The following is a 16506-nucleotide window of genomic DNA, read 5'->3' on the forward strand; positions in this document are numbered from 1 at the left end:
TCGCGGAAAGCCCTGCGCCAATGCGAGTCGATCCGAACTCGGTCGGCCGAGATCGGGCGAGATCGGTAGAGATCGGGTCGATTGGGACGCCTTTATCAATGATAATAATATTCTGAATATTATTATAATTATGTAATATAGTACGATATAGTATAGTGTAGTACAGTATAGTATTAGTATAACATAGTATAATATAGTACAGTACAGTATAGTATTACTGCAACATAGTTTTAGTACGGTATAGTGTTACTTCAACATAACATAGCACGGTATACTATTAGTATAATATAGTGTAGAATAATATAGCATAGTATAGTATAATAGAATCTATGACATAATGAGATGGAGAACCTGAATAATTCGAATGATTTGGGAATAAAAATTTACGAGACCGATTCGAAATAATTGCAGAGAATTTTCGAGGGTTTTTTTTTCTCGACTCATTGAATTTCACCTCCCTAAAGACACTGTTCGACCGCACATGATCAGCCGCGAAATTCCATATAGAGCGTTCTCACGGTCGATCGGCAGCCCGTGCAAATGCAGAATACGGTCGTTCGAACTCCCATAAAAGACGCCGTAAACCGATGGTGCTTTACGATCGCACTTGGATCGGTCTCTCGTAATTCGGAATTTTCCTAGGATAGTGGAATAGAGCCGGACGTAACAGGCTTAAAAGGATTACCGGGGGAAACGGTTTCGGGCACGGGGACAACCGCGCGGCTGTTTTTAAGAAAGCGGCGGACGGAGCTCTCTCGATCCGGGTCGCCGATCTTATACCGATACAGTGGAAGAACTTGGATTATTCGAGTTCGCAAGTTCCTAGTTGATTTTTCTTTGTTTTCGAGAAATTGTTAATATGTATATCGTTTGGTCGTGTTAGAGATTTGTTCGCGTTTTCTTGCAAGAAAATATAGCACCGTGCAATAGACGGTAACTTAACCCTTTGTACTCGAGTGGTGACTCTAAAATTTGTCTATCTCGTCCAAAATAATTTATGTATTAAAATAGTTTAATTTTTAAAAATTGTTAAACTAGTCTCGAGAATTAATATCATATGCACAAAATGCATTTCGTCCCATGAAATCTCAGACTGAAAAATTATTTTGGACTTGCAGTGAAAATAGCTTCGAGTGCAAAGGGTTAATTTACATCGAAGTAGACACTCTCAGCTTCCATTTAAGCCAAGTTGCATGGAAATAGCTCCACGTGTAACATCCATCGGAATTTTTCCTTCTAAATCTTGTAAACTCTCTACGATGTCACAGGTCGACTACTTTCAATTTTCTCAGAACGATCTCGTCGTTCTAATGCAATCTAATCTACATTGTCTCGAAGTAGACACTTTCAGCTTTCATTTAAGCTAAGTTGCACGGAAATAGCTCTACAAGAACGTATCTTAAAATCGATCTCAACTTCGCCTTTTAAGTCTACTAAACCCCATCATGTCAGAGGCCAATTTCTCCTAATTCGTCCAAAATAATCTCGTCACCCTATTGCAATCTAATTTACCCTGTCTCGAAGTAGATGTTCTCCAGCTTACATTTCAGCTAAGTAACGTAGAAATAACTCTACGGAAACCATCCATCGGAATTTTGGGAAATCTTACCCAAATCTTGTAAACCACACGATGTCGGATTATTGTTAATTCGTTCTAAGTTTCATAAAAATAACTCAATAGGAACATATTTTAAAATCCATTCGAACTTTCCCTTTTGAATCACCTAAAAATCGATGATGTCAAAGTCAATTCCTTTAAATTATCCAACATAATCTCGTCACCCTATTGGAATTTAATTTACCCTATCTCAAACTAGACACTTTCAGCTTTCATTTAAGCTAAGTTTCATAAAAACAACTCTGCAAGAACATATTTTAAAATCCAGCCAAACTTACCCTTTTACGTCACCTAAAAGCGATGGTATCAAAGTCAATTCTTTTCAATTTGTCCAAAATAATCTTGTCACCCAATTGGAATTTAATTTGCCCTCATCTCAAACTAGACACTTTCAGCTTTCATTTCGCCTAAATTTCATAGAAATAGCTCTACAAGAACGCGCCTCAAAGTACATCCAAATCGTCACTTCGAGTTCGTGCAATTTCCCTCGCCTTTTGCCAGTCATCTAATTGCACTGATAGCTAAGAAATGATAATTTAATCGAGACGCTTGGAACAAACAAAAATTGAAATAATAAAGAGATCTACATCGGCACAGGATTTCGTCCACCGATGACTGAACGATTTCGGCGGCAGTTCCGTGGAAATCGGCCTTGCCGAGCATAATGCGACCGGTCTCTCGGTTGGCAGGCGCGAGCGCGGCTCCGAGCGTCATGCGAAATTGCAATGAACGGGGTGAACGCGCGTCGCATTACCGCGAGAGATCGACGCGCTAGGACGGAAATGCCTTTATTGACGCGTCGGGGCAGGCAGCCACTCGAGGAAAATGATTGTTCGACGGAACACCGGCGGCGGGGGGTCAGCGGAGAGGGGTTCGAGGGGGAGAGAGAGAGAGAGAGAGAGGCCGTGGGACAATGATAATTCCGCTTGACCACGGTGACTGGCAGCGAATAAAACGAAAGCCTGACAGAATCGCCTCGTAGCTTGGCTCCCTTCCCTGTTTCCGCTCGGCCATTATGCCAGCGCCGATTGAGTGGAAATTAATGGCAGCAACGATAATTGCCTCGATAAACGCACCCGAAGGCCGTAATAAAATCCTCGTTACGATCCGACGACGACGACGACGACGACGACGATGACGATGGCAATTCTCGCCCGCGAAAGGAGCATTCCGCTTCGAAAGGAGCATTCCGATTACAATGAAATTTTATGCGCCGTCGATTCCGATCTCGTCGGCCGCCGTGACGGATCGCGTTTCTTTCCTCGAAACGGAAGCTACCAACGAAAACGAGCGCGTATTCCGTCTTCCTATAGGACTCTCCATCGGCGTCCCTATCCCAGCGGCCCGTAAATAAAATATTTCCTCGTTACATCGGGTACACCGGTGTTTCCACGGGGGGCGCGAACCATGAAACGCGACAAAGGGCCGCCGCCGCGTCACACGGCTTCCGTTGTTCCGCGGTTGCGCCCAGTATTCCGCATTTCGATCACGTAGACCAGCCCGCCATTATTAACGGGGGAGGGAAGGGCCGCCGCCGCCGCCGCCGCCGTTCGAACGCGTGTAATAACGGCCCGTGGAATCGATCGCGAGCCCTCGTGAATTTGTTATTTCGTTAATGCATATTTATTTTCCGGTCGCCGGAGAATATCAATTATCCCGCGCGGGATACATCCAGCCGAAACAAGCCGCGTTATCATTTCGAACCGGCGCGGAAAAAAAGATGGTATCACCCGCTAGATCGAGAGCCGATAGACGCCGGCGAGCGCCGTATTCCACGGGGAGAAGAACGCGGGCAAATATTTGCTAGACAAAACTGCTCGTCGAATCGCGCGGCGACCGCTCCAATTTCCCGGAGCGGTTCACGCTCGTCGAATCCTTTCGAGCTTTCCGCGAGACTTTCGCGAGATCTCTCGCTGTGTTTGATCCGGGCGGATCGAAGACCGTCGGATGGACGTCGCGTGTCCACAAAGGGCCCGGCCTTCCCTTCCTCCGGGTTAATCGAATCGAGCCCCGGGTATTTGCCCGGGAAGGGCCGGACGTCGCTCAAAGCGACCGGACATCTTCGCGGACGGATGACGCGGTTCCGCGCGCAAACAATCCTTGCCTCGAGTGGCGAGAACGTTTCGGTATCACCTGGACCGAAGATCCAGCGCGTTGCTCTCGCAGCGACGCGGGGACGGCACGTCTCGAGGAATTTTTCGAATCCCCATCCTCGCCTAGGTAAAAGGCGTCTCTCTTCGCCGAGAGGAGAAGGTGCGAGCAACCGCCGCGGAAGAGAAGTTTTCCCACGAGCTTTCAGCGGGTCGAGATCGATAAGTGGCAACCGATGTAGGGGCATCCGACGTATGCATCCGGGTGCAACGCGGGACGTGTCCTGGAGAGAAGCCGTTCTCTCTCTCTCTCTCTCTCTCTCTTTTTCTCGCCACTCCGAGCCTTTCGCCTTTTTTAACCCCGATGAAAGTTTCAGTTGACGATTTGGTGACACGGTTCCCCGTTCAAGTCGCTCCTCCTTTAGCTACCACCCTCCTAGAGCATCGAATCGACCGAACCCTCCTCCGGGATACGAATCGTTTAGCGGGATCGAGAGACGCGGCCGTCCCGTCAACCCGGGATTTCCTGTACCAGCGCGTTCGCCAAACATAAACCGGCGACCGATTCGGGGGGGAAAAGCCGATTTATAGGTTACCGGTCGATAAAGTGTTAATATATCCCAATTGCAAGTGCCGTTTGGAATCCCCTGTACACAGAATGCACTCACCTGTAATATAAATTTCTTTCATATAATTTAAATTAAAATTTAATTTAAATTAAATATAATTCCTTATAATTAATTTAAATATTTATATTTAAATTTAATATAATTCCTATCATATAAATTTCCAAAGAAAACACTTTACATCCATCTCCAACCTCTTATATGCAAACTTTACCCCGTTCTCTCTTCTTTAACTCCACCTTCGAATAATTTTATTCATCGAACGCATCCTTGCATCCATTTCCATCCAACATTCCTAACAAAAGATCATTAAAGCTCGCACCTTCACCCAACCGATCTCCATCTCCCCGCAGCCAAATCACCTGCATCTCTCGCATCTCTCGCATCGTCCGCGATCGTTCGTCCAAACCGCGCGTCGCGTTTTAAAAACCGTATCGGTCCGCGGCAGCGTTTGTACACCAATTCCCATCCGAGCACGACCCAGTTCCCGTGCTGGGCCGGCTCTGTTTCCATCCCGGGCCGCGTCAGAATATCAAATATCCTCGAGGAACGCAGGTGCATCCGTCGCTCATCGATCGAGTCGCCGGCTCTTCGAAGATTTATTTTTACCCCGCGACACGGTTCCGCGGATCGTTTACGATGTTCTAGCAACGCGGAGGGGAGCCGGCGTTCATCCTCGGTCTTCGCGTTCTCCGGGCACGATTGGCGAAACGGACGTTCAAAGATGTATCCGAGATGTAAGATGAGGATGACAGAGAGAGGAAGAGAGGAAAAGATAGAGAGAGGAAGGGAGAGAGAGAAAAAGTGAGAGAGAAAGAGAGAGGTTGAGAGTAAGAGAGACAGGAAGAGAGAGGTTCAGAGGAAGAGAGGCAGGAAGAGAGAGGTTCAGAGGAAGAGAGACAGGAAGAGAGAGGTTCGGAGGAAGAGAGAGATTGGGAAGAAGATAGAGGTTGAGAGAGACAGAGGGGCGCACCGGCCCGAAACGAGAGCCGACGAATCGATTTGCGTGACGCCGCAAATCCGATTGCGCCCCGCGTCCGCGGCAGGAACGATTAATCGAACGTTTCGAGGGCAAAACGATTCGTTGCCGGTAAGACGCGGCCGTTTAACGCGACAACTATTCCCGGGGCCCGGGTTCTTCGGCGAGAGGGAAACAACGTATTCATTAGCGAAAGTGGCGCGCACCGATTAATTAATTAAGCAAGGCCGCTGGTCTGGTATTGACCCGCGTGTGCGGCTCGGTGTGTTACCCGCTGCTCTGTTTCTACCCTCTCTCTCTCTCTTTCTCTCTCTCTCTCTCTCGCCGCAACCGGTGCGTTGATCAATATTTTAATGCAGCCGCGAGACGAAACGGACGCTGCAAGTGTACGCTCGTTTCGACGCACCGTTGCTCCTTTCCTCTAGTTCTCTCTCTCTCTCTCTATCTCTTCTCTCTCTTCTCTCCTGTAACGTCGACTTCTCTTCAGCCGACGCCGGAGAGAATTATGTCGTAACGGAAGCCGATTTCCCGGTATTTTCCCGGATTGCCCTCCGCCCGCGCCGCAACCCCCCTTGTCGCGTTCACCTGATTTTAGAAACCTGTTAGAAATGATAATGTTCTCGTAAAACGACGAGACGAGGGAAACGGCGATCCACCGCGGAAACTACCGAACCTGGAACGCGGACTAATGTATATTGTTTTATTAGAACAAGATTGGATTTAATTCCAAATTATCGACGATTTTTATTAAAATACGCGCTTCGACGAAGAAGGTAAAAAAATAAAAAATTCACTGTATAGTCCCTGTATGCTTCTATATACTTCCTGTATACTTTCTATACACTCTCTCTCTCTCTATACTCCCTCTACGCGTCTTCCGTAGTGAAAGGGTTAAGCACCCCCGGCGCAACAGAGAGCCCCGCCGGGGAACATGTCAGCCGTCCGCGGGATCGCGAAAAAGAGAAACGCGCTCGCGCTGGAAAGGACGATCAATTTCCCCGCGGATAATAAATTTCCCCAAGACCGTCGTCGTCGAATTTTTTTCGCCGTCGCGCGGCGGGATGATTTTTCAAAATATTCTCATCTCGGCGGCCGGCTCGCGTCGCTCGTCGTCGTCGCTCGTCGTCCCCCGCACCGCTCTCGAGAGGGTCCGTGATAATCTTTATATAATAAGCTTTGTGTCAGGCGATTATCCTCGACATCCAGGAGTCCTTTTCAATTATATCTCGAGAGAGGCGCCGAGAAATTGAGAGAAACCGGGGGGGTGGAGAGCGACTCAAAGGCGCATCCAGTCGTTCGTCGCATGGTCGACTGGCGTAAGTCGTTTTCTATGGTCAAAATCCAATTTCTTCGGTTTAATGCAGTGGAATAACCTGTTTTCTTATATTAAAATTGATAACGCTGTACCTATGCTATAGCTAAATAATAAATTAACGCTACACCTACGCTATACCTAAATAAAAAATTAATGCCATACCTAAATAAAAAATTAACGCTATACCTACGCTATACTTAAATAACTAATTAACTTTGTACCTACGTAGCGTTAAAAGCGCCACGTTGCTGTCTAAGAATTAAATTATGAATTTGATTTATACCGTCCACAATTTTTACTACAGCGCATACTCGGTTCTCATTCGCTCGTTCCCTACGGGTCTCCTATAATTTCAGCAAATTTTTAAATACGAAATGTAGGGCCGGGGCCATTTAGATCGGCTTAGGCAGGTTTAGTGTTGGAGCTCCCAAATCCAGAATTCAGAGATCCGCCGTTGTAAAGAGGAAAACCGTAAAATTCAAAGTACAGTGGGAACTCTCTTATCTCGAGGTTTATTTTTGTAATATTCTGATCCCGGAAGGGTGTATTATCTGACAATTTCATCCAAGTTCTCTAGGTACAATTTCATCGAGTTCTAGGCTGTGATAGATCTAAATAATATAATTATTTACTTGGGAAAATTTAATTATATAATTATTAATTAAATATAATTATTAATTATTTAATTTGAAAAACCCCATAATTCTTACAATAAAAGAATTTGTTCATCCCGGTGCTTATAATTGTTACCACATATTCTTGACTCGGCTATATTGCTTCCTGCATCGCGACGAATTCGTCGAGCTGTTACACCATAACCGGAAGCCTCGAGACATCGCTAGAATAATTTCGGCGACGCGGAGCAAATTCCACAGCGCCGAGTCGCGCGCGACTCTCGTGTCGCGCAACGAAAACCACGTCCGTCGAAAAGCGTAGGAAAATCTCTCCCCTTCGCCGAAAAGGAATCTTTCCGAGGGGCTCGTAAAGCTCGGCGGAACGGCGCTCGATCGTCCAACGGTGGTACGGCGGGTTTACAACGCGTCGTTGGCACGGGGTCGAAAGCGCGCTGGTTTCGCGCCGAGCCCTAAAACAGCCCCGGGTTCGATCGAATCGGCCGACAGCCAATCCCCGTGCCCCGAACGGCGACGATAAGATGAAAGTTTAGATTAAACCGTGAATATTTCAAGGCAAACAAGAGAGAACTCGAAGGGGGGGGGGGGGGGGGGGGGGGGGGGGGGGGGGGGACGCGAGCGCGCGTTAGGGTGCCCTGTCGTTTGCTGTAGGGCGACGACGAAGCCGGCGGTTCGTCCTGCAGCGGCTCCGTCGAGAGGACGACGGATTATGCAGGTTTGTTTTACGGATTAACGGTGCCGGAGTCTCCGTGTTCCCGTCGCCCGACGACGACGACGACGACGACGACGGAGCACCGTCGCGCGCGCGCCCCGGTCGAGCAGATTACTTTTACGAAAAAGCTGCTGCTACGTGACGGCGACCAGATTCGGCGGACTTCTGAGCGCCGAGCTGATCTTTCGTTGGCTACCAAAGGATACGCAAGGCGCGCTTGGTGTTACGCGTTCCTGAGGGCTCTTGGCGTTTTGCTGGTCTCTTGGTTTAGTAAGAGAAGGGATCTTGGCTTTCGCAGCGAAATGGCCGACGGGGACGACGCGTTCGAAATTCGTGTTGTATTTCGTGTATTTATAGGATTTATTTATAGTGCTTTTGTCAAGTGTAATGATAAGTAATTGTTAACTAACATTACTTTATTTTTTGAGGACTGCTTGGCTGGGGTTTATGGCAGGGAACCATATATTTGGGATCTTTGAAAGCTGCTATAGTATGAGCTTGCCATCATCATCCCTATTATTCAGATATTAATATATAATTTTTTAAATATTAAATACCTTTCGCAACGCATGAAATAAGTAAAATAGATCAAATAAATATTGTTTAATTCTAATGTTATAAAAATATAAAAATACTTACGAATGACCAGTAGGTAAAGTGTTAAGAAGGTGGTTACGTTTAAGTAATATCGAAATTATATCGAGGTTATGTCATGTATTATTAATTAATATCATCTTAAGGTTGCGTCACACATTATTAATTAACCTTATTCCAAGGTTATGTCAAGAGCGAGGATGCGCAAATTCACCCCGTCTCTCTCCACGCAATTTTACATCGTTTACCTCCATTTCGCAAATTCTATATTCCATGTTATTCGTCGGAATATATATCATTTTACACACAGGTATAAAAGCAATTAAGATACAGTACACAACACCTAGTCGATACAGAGGCCGTGTTACAATTAGTTGTTTTAAATTATTCATCAAAATCGACGGATTTCAGCTGTCGTAGAGAGAGAAATAACGAGGAACCAATTTACACTGTAAATGAATAGCTCGATTAAAAAATAAACAAGCCGGAAAGGACAACAATATTTAACACGGCGTAAAGTTAATTATGCTTGAAAACTAACAAAAGGCGTTGCAATTGTTACGCGTATCCATAGTTATCGATTTCAGTGCGCTGTGTTTCTGATTGCACGCGCAAGAGAGCTTTGGCGGAATCGAATCGAGCAGTGACGTCAGTATTATCGCCGGAAACGTGTCAAAGCAGGTCTAACCCTTTGCGCTCGAATGGCGACTCCGATGCGACGCTAAATATTGCCAGGACATTTTCAAAATCATTTTCACGTCGATCAATTTTGCCTTATTCGATACATTTAATACTGTGAAAATTGCTCTTGTTAGATTATTTTTGTTTCACGCGTATTAATTAATATTTAACGCCGATAATCGACCACTAAAATCGCCACATTGTTAAAGCAATTTATTAGATAAAGCGAAACTTGATAATTAATATTTATTATTGGGGAATGCATTAGAACTCTTTCACATTTGATACATTTTAGGCAAATTCAATTTGTTCAAATATATTACAATAAATATGAATTTTCAAGATTTAGGTCAGAAATTAGTGTCACCCATATTTGAGTGACGCGGCGTTCAAGGTGTTAAACAGAAGTAATTTAATAAAAATAAAATAGCATAGCTGAAACGAACTTCTTTATTTAGGAGTTAAAACAGTCTCTAGCGTAAAGGGTTAAACCTCGTTTTGCACTCTTAAAATGACGTGTGACATAACCTTGACGTTTATCGGCGAAAAATTGAAATGGTTAGATGTCCTGGTTAAATTCGCATTTAAAAAATCGCGCGACCGTCACAGTTACTTCTCTATCAATTTTCCCTTAGTTCCCAGTTCACTCCATCTTAAGTTCCTGTTAGGTCCTAGTTAGGTCAACCGACCGGCCGGTTCCGTCGTCGCAAGTCGGTCGTTCCGCTCGGCCGTGCCTCCCAGCCCCGAAATTAGATGTTATCGCGCGCGTGCGTGCCCGTCGATGGTAGCGGTACGTGACTGCACAGACGCGTGCATTATTGCGCAGCCGTGTGTGTTATTGCGCTTTGTTATCAGATACGGAAACGTCGGCCGTGACATTTCAATTTCATGCGACATAAAATACCCCCTGCGCCGCTGCATTTACTGCTTACGGTGCCGCAAGCGCGCGCGCGCCACCCCCGCTTTCCCCTCTTATAATATCGGCCTTTCCATCGGAAGAACATGGGGGCTCGCAGAGACTGCGTCGCTCTCCACCGTGTCTCGTTTTCTTTCTTTTTTCTTCTTTTTTTTCACCTTTTTATTCGTCACGCGACGAGGAAACGACGAATCGAGCAGAACGATTGGCGCGCGTGCGAAGCGGATCGACGCTCAGAATCTGCCGCGCGACGCGCTTGGCAGCCAAGAGAGCCGCTATAACAAACCACAGTGCAACCGGTTTCCGTGGTGTAGTGGTTATCACATCCGCCTAACACGCGGAAGGTCCCCGGTTCGATCCCGGGCGGAAACATATTTTTTTTTTCTTCGTGGAAAATCATTTTCGTCGACTTCTTTTTAGCCTTTTCTCTGCGGCGAGCTACGGGAAAGCTGTCGGAAAATTTTGCATTTTATATGGGCTTGAAATTTCTTTATACAACAGCTACGATTTTAACAGATTTTTTAAATACGAACCAATTCGATGTTACTGACTGCATCCTTTATTTTTTATTTAAATTTTTGACTGTTCCAAATGTTGATGACGATACCATAGATCTATCTATAATACCGCGAACTAGAACCTTATCTCATTGCATCGATAATTAATTTACAATATACAAATTGATCCGTTAATGTCGAATTCGGATAACCGTTAAGCGAATCACGATCAAACACAGCCAAGACCGTTAATTCGACAATAATTTAAAAAACCATTAATTCATCAATAATTTAAAAAACCGTTAATTCATTAATAATTTAATGAAACCGTCAATTCATCAACAATTTAAGAAACCATTAATCGTACCACCGAGACCACAATTCACTCAGCACCGCGTTCGCGATAGACTGTAATCGCGTTGCGTCTTCGCGAGCGGACCGATAAGACTTCGGCCAACCACGGATACGCGAAAAACGGGACGTCGTTCGAACGGTTTCTGTGGTGTAGTGGTCATCACATCCGCCTAACACGCGGAAGGTCCCCGGTTCGATCCCGGGCGGAAACATCCTTTTTTTCCCAACGAGACGACAATATATATATTCCTACTTCGCTCGCGAAACACGAAATAATAGCGCGTACATCCCGGGGATCCGGTGGAAATTTCGATCGCCTTCGCGCGACCTTTGCCGGGTCGAGGTGCGAAGAGAGAGAGAGAGAGAGAAAAGAGAGAGAGAGACGCGTAACGACGTGGCGTAGGATCTCGCAAATCGGCGAGGAGTACCAGTCGATTAACCGTAAACTACCGATCGCGGCGCGCGAAAGTGCATGCATTATGCAGCAGCCTCCCCGTGTAACGATCGTGTAAACCGGACCGAGAGAGTATGCCGAGGAGAGCCATCGAGCCTCCGCTGCTGCTGCGAGCCTGCCGGGGTGAAACTTTGATCCAGGGCGTCGAGAGAGCGTCGCGTCGCATGGCGTCGCGCCGGATCGACTGCGTATAATCGGCAACCGGGTTGCCTCTGTCCCGTCTCCTCCTCGCTTTCAATCGCGTTCTAACAGAAACTAGAGAGAACTGGCCGCTGGCGGCAGGGGGGCAGAGCCGGTCGGATTTGGCTGGTCACGCCCCGAATTACGCGACCTATCGAAAGTACCGATTATCGGCGATCACCGCCTCGTTCGCGCCAAGATAGCCGATCTCTTCGCGGCGCCGGATTTCGGAAAATGATTGCCAAAATTCTAATCGAAATTCACAATGAATCCCAAAAATTTTGGAAACGATACACGCTTATTAAAGTTAGATAGTAATTACTAACATGTCATTACAAAAAGACACAATTACAAAATCGCGGCAAGTTTCCACGGATTCTCAAGGCATCTCGCGAGTGGAAGCAGTATTTCGAGGTTATGCCCGCGCTGGTATCGCGGCGCGGAGAAAAAAAAAATCGTCGGCGTTTTATCATTTGGTCGTCGCGGTTTCCGGCTAAGAAGCTCTCGTCGCGGCGGTTTCCTCGATCGGTATAGGGGAGGGGAGAGACGAAGGGATAAAATCGCGTCGCATATTTTCGAGGAAAGTATCCGAACACCGGCTGGCGAGTGAAATAAAGCTGATCGATGCGGCGACGGCTATGGCGGCCCGTGACCGGCGGAAAAGCCGCACGCGGAGGATTTTCCGCGAGCGCGACGGTTTCGGGGTTGGTAAAGCCGCGCGCGAGAGCCTGCTATCGCCGTTTCCGCTCGGCTGGAGATTCTGCTCGGACGGTAGGCTGCAAGAAGACGCAAGAGAGGAAGAGTGTGAGAGAGAGAGAGAGAGAGAGAGAGAGAGGCTCTCGCTCTCTGACTCCCTTGCTCTCGTTCCCGGAGAATCCCGAGAGGATCGCGAAACTAAATTCCACGCATTGAACCGGGAATATTTCCGTGCTGGAGACAGGCACGCGATGCGGCTGCGGAAAACCGAGAAAGAGAGCCGGGGAGGAGGAGAGAACGGAGAGAGAGAAGAGGAGAAAAAAGTAGCGTAAAGTGTACTTAACACACCGTTATCGTATTATGCGAGGAAAGTGGTATGCCGTGTATGCCGAAGGTGGTTGGGAACGCGCGGATGCGGCGCGGAGGAGTGCGAGAGGAGCGAAGAGCGAAAGCTAGAGGAACTGAAACGAACAGAAAGCGAAACAGAGAAAGAAAGAGAGAGAGAGAAAGGTTCGAGGAACGCCGAGATAACGTAACGCCGTGAATAACAGCCGTACCGACTGCGAGAGGAAAATCGCTCGATAAAATGATTCCGCTTCGCTTCGCCCTTTCGGCGTTCCGCTCTCCGTCGCACGCACCCCGTATCCGTTTCGGGTGCGAAATAAAACTTCTCCGGGTCTCCTCGTCCAACGTCGGGGTCGGCGGCGTCGGCGGCGAAAACAAAGGAAGAACGCAGCCGGCAGAAGGAAAACGCGAAACCGAAACGCTTCGACCGCACGAGAGCACTTTTATCGCTCCCCTCGGCTTCGTTCTGTAATCGGAATTGTTTTCGGTCGCGTTAAACGCGCGCACACCCCTCGACCTGAAGCTCGAAGCCCGCGCGCGGCCGGAATGTAAAATGCCGTCTTATCCGGGCGCGCCCAATAAAACCGAGTCCCGAGCGAACGAATGGCAGTCCACGAATTCCGAGACAACCTTGTAAATTCCAATCACCGACTCGTCCGTCAACGTCCGTCTCGCGACCGCGATAAATGTCGTCCTCTTTCTACCCAATTCCCTCTTCGATCCCCTCTTCGAACGGACCAGACTCCTCCGGGAGGACTGCGACTGTTCGGTAAAACAGGACGAAGAAGCAGTTTTAACCCCAGTCGTGGCTCGCGGAATATTCCGCACTCGGTGATAGAAGACAGTCTTTGCCTGGCGGAATATTCCGCGCTCGGATGCAAATGGGTTAAACGATTTATGCGAGCACGCACCGACTCCGCTCGAACCCGCTACACGCTTCGCCACGGTGTGTCGCGGTATCGCCTCAGCCTCAGCCGCAATACATTACGCTTATCTCGAGGGGAAGTCGTTGCCACGGAACAAAAACGCTCGCCCCACTTTCGAAGGTGGGCGGAAGCGACGCCGGGAACATCGCTAACGACTTCCTTCGAAAACTCGTCACCGTTGTACCGTGAGAAGGGTGGTGAGGGTTTCTCCGTCGGGTGACAAGAAATTTCGGAGATTAAGGGGGGAAAAGCAACGCGACGCCAACGCGCGCCATTGGCGGCGGGTCTCTCGGTGTCCTTTGGCAAGAAAGCCGCGCATCGAAAGTTTTCGAGCGAGAAAGGAAGACGCGCGTGCGCGCAGCTAGTTAGCTGGCGCAAATGAAATTAAGTGCGAATAACCGAGGACGCAAATAGTTACTTTTGAATTTAAAGTAACTCGTCGCCGTCGTTGAAACTCCCTCTCTTACTCTCTTACTCTCTCTCTCTCCCTCTCTTACTCTCTCTCTCTCACTGTCGCTCTTTCTCTCAGACCGTCTCTCTTCTCGTCTCGCGGACGAGTGCGAGGAAGGAGTTCGCCGAGGTCGCTCTCGAGCATATTTGTCTTCAGGCTCGTCAAGGGGAGCCAGCCAAAGCGGAGTCGAGAACTCGCCGGAGATCCTCCTTTTTCTGGTTCTCGAGCACGTTACTTTCACGGAGCCGACGCGGGATGCGTCGAGTCGCGCATCGCCGCCGCCGCGCGTCCCACACTGATTCCAGCGACCTAAGAACGTCGGAGGATCAATAGTTTTTCTTCTATTTCATTTTTATAATGCACTCGCAATCTTTCGAGCCTTTATTCTTCGATAAATAAATGAAAAGAATAGAAAAGGAATTTTTAATAAATCGGAGACTCCTTGGGGCGGATCCGTCTTATTTTATAAATCTTATTTTTCCTTAAAGATTTTCCTAAAACATTGTCGACGCGCATTCAAAAAAGTCGACAATAGAGGTGCGATTTTCGGCAAGCGGACAGCCGGAGTTCTTCGATTGGGACCCGCGATGCCTCGAAACTGGTACGGACAACTTCGCCGGGTCGAGGGGGATGGCGAGCTCGGCCCCGGAAGTTTAAAACGGGCGGCAGTCGAGAAGTCCGCGGCGTTACAAGTTCAACAGGCCGTGTCCAAAGTTTGATCGCGCGAGTTTAAAACGTATTTGATTAAAAAAGCCGGTGTGTTGCGGTTAGAGTCCCGGGGTTTCAATTCCTCCCCGGCGCGAACGCGGACGCTAATAAGGGGAGGGGCGCGCCACCCTCACAGCCCAGAGATTTCGCAGGAGAAAACTCTGACCGTCGAAGCGGCGGCGAGAAAATTCACGGCACTCGGGTGACCGAGCACTTCAAGGAACTCGGATGACCGAGGATTTCCGAGGCGCGAGAGCTTCCGGCGAGCCTGCGAACCTCCTACGGATCTCGGGAGAAGGGTTGACCGAGATACGGGGCGCAAGAAACGTGGCTGGAGGAAACTGGAGCAGCGTCTTGCGTCCTCGAAATGTTCTGGGATAATAGTAATTCGATTCAGATGTGCTGGATTTAACCCTTTGCTCTCCGAGACTAAAATTTTTCCGTCAAGGTTAAATTAAATGCTAAATAAGTTAAATATTTAATAATTCTAAATAAGTTAAATAATGAATAATTCTCATCCGGCCACCGCGAATCGCCTCCAAAGAAAAAAATTCGCTTTTCCCAAGATTTCCGAGACAGGCTCGTCGCGCGTGTAGGAAGGCGTCGGGAGTCGTCGCGGGTCGGTGCCGATCCGTCGCGAGGCGACGTCCCCGCCCGAGAGCTTACGAGCCCCGCAACTTCTAATGCTCTGACATCACTCCCTCCGCCAGGGAGATAGGAAAATGCGAGGTAGCCCGGGCACCAACGCCGCGTCTTCTTTTCCTGCCGCCTCTCGTTTCCTTTCTCCTCCGCTTCCGGCTCTCTTCTTCCCCCGTTTCGCCTTTCTTTCCTTTAGTTTTCTTTCATTCCGCCTCGGCGACCTCACGAGCTTTACGGTCGTCCCGTTACCCCTTTTTCCGCAGACGCTTCTCTCGCGGTAACCCCCGCCATCCTTTCTCTCTCCCCGCCGCTCTCTCTCTCTCTCTCCGCCGTTCTTTCTCTTTCTCTCTCCCTCGCGTTTCGCTCTGTCCAACCGGCGACACGGTCACCCCCGCGGCTTTTGTTGCACGGAGCGACGCGCGGCGAACGACACGCGACCGAGTGCACCGCGCGACGCCCCGACAATGCACCCCGGCCAGGTCGCTGCACGCAATGCACGTCCGTGTCCGATCGCTTCGGTCGCAACGGAGTGATCATTGTTCTCGCGTCCGTTTACGTTGCGAGACACATATTTTTGTGTAATTTTAAACGCTTCCCCCTCTTTCTATCCTTCTCTGTTTCTCTGTATTTTTATCTGTTTCTCACTGTCTTTTTATCTCTTTTTCTCTCTCTCTCTCTCTGTCTTTAACCCCTTACCATACTTTGACGAGTCCGACTCGCGATGGTAATTACTAGTAATAAATTATTAAGTATCGATGTTATTCTGTTCTTTAAAATTGAAATACGATTCTAATCCCTTGTTATTAATATTGAAATATTCGAGTAAATTCAGACACGTAATAAATGTTAATATTCTGTCCCTTCGATGAAATTATATCAATTGACAAATTCCTAATCGCAGTAACTGTGAAGAAAATGGTACTTCAAGGGGTTAAACTCTTGACTCTCTATTTTTAAGAGTCACCCCCCTCTCCTCTGTCTTTCCCTGTCTCTTTGTCTTTTTATTTCCTTCTCTCTGTCTTTTCAACTCTTTTTTTCTGACTCTCCATTGCTCTCTCTCTCTCTCTCTCTCTCTCTCTCTCTCTCTCTCTCT

At 47.9% G+C, this 16506-nt stretch overlaps 1 protein-coding gene and 2 non-coding genes across 3 annotated transcripts in view; 2 read left to right on the forward strand and 1 right to left on the reverse strand.

Moving 5' to 3' along the window:
• Positions 1-16506, reverse strand: part of LOC144474095 (uncharacterized) — an 83662-nt gene that overhangs the window by 43685 nt on the left and 23471 nt on the right. The gene's annotated exons all lie outside the window — the stretch shown is intronic.
• Trnav-aac (transfer RNA valine (anticodon AAC)) lies at positions 10463-10535 on the forward strand. Its single transcript has one exon. It is a non-coding gene; the product is annotated as a tRNA-Val (tRNA).
• Trnav-aac (transfer RNA valine (anticodon AAC)) lies at positions 11154-11226 on the forward strand. Its single transcript has one exon. It is a non-coding gene; the product is annotated as a tRNA-Val (tRNA).

The sequence above is a fragment of the Augochlora pura genome, chromosome 8, assembly GCF_028453695.1.
Source record: "Augochlora pura isolate Apur16 chromosome 8, APUR_v2.2.1, whole genome shotgun sequence".
In the NCBI taxonomy this organism is placed as follows: Eukaryota; Metazoa; Arthropoda; class Insecta; order Hymenoptera; family Halictidae; genus Augochlora; species Augochlora pura.